A 5,924-nucleotide genomic window follows, 5' to 3' on the forward strand; every position below is an offset into this window, starting at 1 on the left:
GCAAAGTGTGCCTCTGAATTTAGCAGGGATTGGTACATCAAAACACAGCTCTGGTAGCAAGTTTTCCTGGTTTCAGACCTCTTAGGTAAGTAACACACATATGAAGAAAAACAAACCAAGGCCCTTTAGTTAAAAATGTGGGGAGATGAGATGACCCAGGCAGTTTTAAGTGGTTGGCTACAATAGTATGCAAAGCTCTCAGGAAAATTTTGAATGAAATGCAAATAGTGGTTGGGAAGTTGATAAAATGAAACATGACTTTGCAATGTTGGATTGTGTCAGCCCAATACTCATGGAGAAACTATTTCCTACACAAAGGAAACATGTTCCCTTCCTGGGAATTTCAATTAGGGCTTTTCATGGAGTCTTGTGGGATGCAGAGAGGAGGGAGCAGAGAGAAACAGGGATTAGGTGTGCATGGAACTGGCTGAAAGGGAGAGAGCACTGCTGAGTGTTAATAAACAGATGGTGAGGAAGGAATTAATGAGCTGGGTACTGTAATGGCTGCAAGAATGCTGTATGGAAACACTTGTGGAAGGGAAGGGTGCTGGTGTCTGTGGCAGGTGTGCTTCTAAGGGGATCTTAGGGCAGTCTGGTGAGGCATATCCAGCAGAAAAGAGAGAATCTCATTGCTCTAATTCAAAGATATTTGTGAGATTTCACTTCAATTTTACATATGCTTCTGATTGCTCTATGTCAAACACAGAGCAATGAACTTTCAAACATGAACTTTAACTGAAGGGGACCAGCAGTGGTCAGAGGGATGGAGGGCTTTGTGCTGGAAAGGAAGTGGGAAGTGGATACTGTGTTTAGTCTGGTGAAACAAAGCCTTGGAGGAGACCAAGACTGCTTCATATTAGCAGTGTAAGTACCAGAGAGGATGCCAACAAACTGATGGGACTAATCTAGCTTTGAATAAAAATGTGTCTTTCAAGTGGGAAAGTGCTTCCTAACCATGGAACAAATTTTCTAAACAGAAAAGTGTTATACAGTGGGACTAGTCAAGCACTGGCAAGAGTGCCCAGAGGCTGCTGAATCTCCATTCTTGGAGGTGTAAGAAACTTGACTGGTTAAGGCATTTAGTGTCTTGATCCTACTTCAAAATAGGTATTTCAGAAATGGGATGGCCTAGCTGTCCTGCTACCTGAATGACCCTATCCTCCATTAGAGCAAAAAAGTTCCCAAGATACCTTCCACACCACATGAGTAAGAAGAAAAGGCCTCAATATAGGTTCCACAAGATTCAGAGTATTTTGTTGAAGAGCAGAGAATGGCCAAGTAATGAAAAAGAAGAGGTGATGACAGCTGAAAAAAAAAAAATCTAATTTTTCAATATAAAGAGTACAGTTGAGGCAGAATTCAGGTATAAAAAAGGAGTGGGTAGAAAAGCAGAATTAATATATAGCAAAATAATGGAGGTAAAAGGAAAGAATCAAAAGAGAATTAAAGGGAAAGAAGGACAGATTTGGTAAAGAGTTCTGCAAAATTGTATTTTCATTGGTAGGTCCAATAGTTCAGCCTTTCCTAAGTCATTTAGAAAGTGAAATAAAGTGGAGAAGCAAATTGGCATGGCCTTTATTTTTGCACTGTGGAATTATAGAGCCTGCAAAAGATGGGGCTGTAGCCTAGGCAGAGTCAGTAACAACATTTTGACTCAGCCCTCTCTCCCTAACTCCTCACCTTCCCCAGTAATGCTATAGTTAGGACCATCTTTAGGAGAAAGAGGCAATTGTTTCTTCAGGCCCATTTCATCCCTTGGACCAGCAAGAAAAATCCATTTCTTGTTTGTAACTCAGTTTTCTACCAGTATCATTCCCCTGAAATAAATACAGGCAGTTTGGCTTTTCATCCATTAGACACACATTAACACAGAAACATGTGCAAGAACTGGGCTGATACTTTTCTGAACCAAATGGAAATATTGTAATTGGAGGCCCAGGAAATTTTTTAATTACTTGTTTTAACATTGAAGTAGCAGGCAAAAAACTACCATACAAGGGGAAATGAGTAATTTAAAGATATTTTCATGTGAAGGGCTATGTTTTTCACTGCATTCTTTTGTATCTCAAAGGAAAAATTTCTTATGCTTTTGGTAATTGGATTGAGCCACAACTGTTATTTTTAACAGTGAAGAGGTACTAAGGTCAGCTTACCCTAAACTCTGGACCCAAAATATAAATATAAACCTTAATTTATCCATGATGCAATTCTCCTTGTACAGGCAAGCAAGTCTTGGCCTCTGTGAGGTGCAGGACAGCTGTACATGCCAGATATTTATGGTTCTGCATCCTCTCCCTGTATTGTTTCAGCCTTGCACTGAGAGCCAGGGCACAGCTTTCTATCTCCTGGTGCCCTGCAGCGTGCTGCCTCTCAGGTGCCCATCCTGGGGGCCCAGGGGTCTCAGCAGGTTGCTGACAGCACACACCAGGCTGCTGCTCAGCCTGCCTTGGGAGCTCTGCACCATCACCTCTGTGTGAGCATGTACAGGGGCTGCTTGTGGGCAGGGACACAGGTCTGAGAATTGAAACAAAAACCTCCCTAGGGGAAAAAAAACCAACCACATTTCTGATTGTTTGGAAGTCCCCTATATTCATTGCCCAGAGGCAGACAACAATGGATGGGCAGGTTCTCCCCAGTGACTCAAGGATTGCAGTCGTTCATTTGCTAAAGGAAGATGTGTCACCCTGGGGAAAGCATCACGTCATTCTGGGGAAAACATCACCCACTTTTGAATGCATTGCCTGGCACCCGAGGATGTGACAACAGAGGAATGTGGTGGCTTGGTAAGGCCAAGTGAAAACTGAAACCTGTCTGTGCTTGTGTGGAAGAGGGATTCTCAGAGAGTTTCTTTCACTTCTCTTATGCTCAAATTTCCCTTTTCCACGATAGTCAAAAAGGGCTAACTGTCTCAAAAGCAATAACCTCCATCAGCTGCAGATGTGTGCCTCTGATAATGTCTTTATATTGCACATGTTTCTTGTCAGGATACACTTTCTCACCACAGCTGTAGTGAGTAGGATTGATACTCTGAATGGCTGAAAATTTGCTCTGCACTGTCTTCTGAACTCTGGTCTGTGAGAATCACCTCTTGAATACATCCTTTAGTATTCAAGTATCCTTGAATACTATGCCTTCTATTATCTCTTTTCAGCTTTAGGAGTCACTCAGTTCTTTGGATCTATCTCCTGCAGTCTGTATTCTGTGCCTATCTCCTGTTTTGAATCCCAAAGACTTTCCCTTATCTGATCCACCTTTTCTGGTGGACAATCTGACTGTGGCTTATCTGTCTCAGGGGAGATGACACTTGAAGGCAGTGCTACTGCAGCACACCCAAAAAACAGTGCAAGGAAAGCTGTACTATCTCCAGGATGCCCAGGATTCCCCTGCAGGAGCTTGAATCCAGTGCTGGACCCGACTTACCAGTGCCTTGCAAAGACCAGTGCCACCTCAGGAGGTAAGGGTCATGGCTGGAGCACTACACAGAAGAAGAAAGAGGGAAGTGTTTGGTTTGAACCTTATGTGTATGGAGGCAATGAAGGATGGGGAGTGACTGTGGAGCTGTTTGGAAGAGAGGCCTCAGGGACAGGGAGAGGTTTTGTTTAAGAACTTTATGAAGAATCAGTCACTGGCAGCACCACCAACGTCTTGTGGGCTGCATGGTAGATGGATCTCAGGGACCTCAGACACATATGACAAGAAGGGATGATTTCTAAAGACAGCAGTTGTATTCCTGATGTTCACTCACTATAGGGAGAGGCCAATCTTGCTCAGGAGAAGGAGATATTTAAATACTGAGGGAAAGAAAATGTATTAAATGCATCAATGATGGGCTTTGTCTCTGCTGGTGAAGATGCTGGAGGCTGCTAGAGTGTTTCCCTGGACAAAGACACTCAGACCTCTGTGTTACCAGAATATAAATGTCCCCACTTCAGGCTAAGACAAATATCACTCTCCAAAACAGTTTTTGGGCATGGTTTGGGGGTTAAGACCAACTCATGGCCACTCCTAAGAGGCAGTTTTTGAGCACCCAATCTAGTTTGGAAGATGAGATACTTTAATAATGGGAATATGAGCCTCAGTGCCTGAGAATGGTTTTAGTCACAATTGACTAGAAAAGTTGAAGCATCAGATATTTAGTAAAGTCTCTGGCACTGAAATTAGAGCAAGGAAATCTTGGCCAAACTGCCTAAGAAATAGGAAATCCTGGACGTAAAGTTCTTACAAGCTGAGGGCAATGACTGGAAAGTGGCCCAGCAGAAAAGGGCTCGGGTTGACAGAAGCTGAACAAGAGCCAGGGTGGCCAAGATGGCCAAGGCCAGTGGCATCCTGGCCTGGGTCAGCAACAGTGGCCAGCAGGAGCAGGGCAGGGATTGAGCCCCTGTACTCGGCACTGGTGAGGCCACACCTCGAGTGCAGTGTTCTGTTCTGAGCCCTTCACCTCAGGAAGGACATTGAGGTGCTGGAGCTTGTCCAGAATAGGGCAAGGAAGCTGGTGAAGGGTCTGGAGCCCATCTCCTATGAGGAGCAGCTGAGGGAGCTGGGGCTGTTTAGCCTGGAGAAAAGGAAGCTCAGGGGAGACCTTACTGCTCCCTACAAGAGGCCTCTTCTCCCAGGCAACCAGTGACAGGAGAGGATACAGTCTTATATTGCACCAGGGGAGGGTTAGATTGGAAATTAGGAAGAATTTGTTCACAGAAGGAGTGATTGGGCATTGGAGAGAGCTGCCCAGGGAGGTGGTGGAGCCACCATCCCTGAAGATGTTTAAGGAATGGCTGGATGTGGCACACAGTGTCATGGTATAGTTGACATGGTGGTGTTTGGTCATAGGTTGGACTTCATGATCTCAAAGGTCTTTTCCAGCTAAATTGATTCTGTGATTCTCTAATTCTATTGAGCCATTCTACTGCACTGAGCAATGATTTCTTTGGATCCTAACTTGTAACTACCCAGAGCCAGATCTCTATTTACCTCCTTTGCCATGCACTGCCACAGCCTTTCTTTGTTTTTCTGACCAGCTGTGCCAATTGCAGCTGGTACTCAGAGCTTTCCAAGGGCACAGTGCAGCAAGGACCCCTAGCCCAGGCACACCACTGGAATACGCTGCCTATGTTTGGAACACCCTGCTGGGACCTGCCCTTCCTATGCACCCCAGCAGAGACACAGTTACATCACCCCAAGTGCCAGATGAATCAATCCTCCATTGTGTCACCTCATGCTTCTGTTGTGTTGCCTCATGCTTATATTGGGGAAATTAAAGTCTTTGTTAGCATTGCTGGAAAAACACCAGTGATCTCTGGCAGGCTGATGTCCTTCCTTTCTCCTTGGAAAGGGAGGCACTTCTCAGGGGAAGCAGTGTCATCCATGAAGGATGCAGGACACTCTTCCTGCACAAGAAGGCAGGGGACAGTGTAGATCTTGGAACTTGGCTGCAAAGGGCCTTTTCAGGACTGTCAGATCTGAGATGGCACAGAGCAAAGAAGTTCTTTACCAAAATCCCCTGGTAAAAGGGGGCATTGCCAAAACTGAGCATGCCATTGCCAGATGTGAGAGATTGAATGAGTGCTACAGCTGCTGGGTCAGATTTTGCTGCCTTGATTTCTGTTTGACAGGTGTTATACTAGAAGAATCAGTAGCTTCAATGTAATTACCTGGGTTGGAAGCATAGGCCTAAGGTCAGGAAACTTCTGCTTCAGTTAGTCTTTGTTCAAAACAGCAATTAAATACACACAGTAGGTGAAATATATGCCTAAAATAAATTGAAATTGTATCTGTGCTTTAAATGTTTTCTTGTTACTGCTTAATCTACTCACCATTTCATTTATTACCTCATGAAATCCTTTTTTCTGAATTAAACTAGAATTAAAGCCCTGTAATTTAAGGACCAAACTTCACACCTGAATGTCTAAAAATATCAAATTAGCTAT

The sequence above is a fragment of the Erithacus rubecula genome (genome assembly GCF_903797595.1).
Source record: "Erithacus rubecula genome assembly, chromosome: 3".
NCBI classification, from domain to species: domain Eukaryota; kingdom Metazoa; phylum Chordata; class Aves; order Passeriformes; family Muscicapidae; genus Erithacus; species Erithacus rubecula.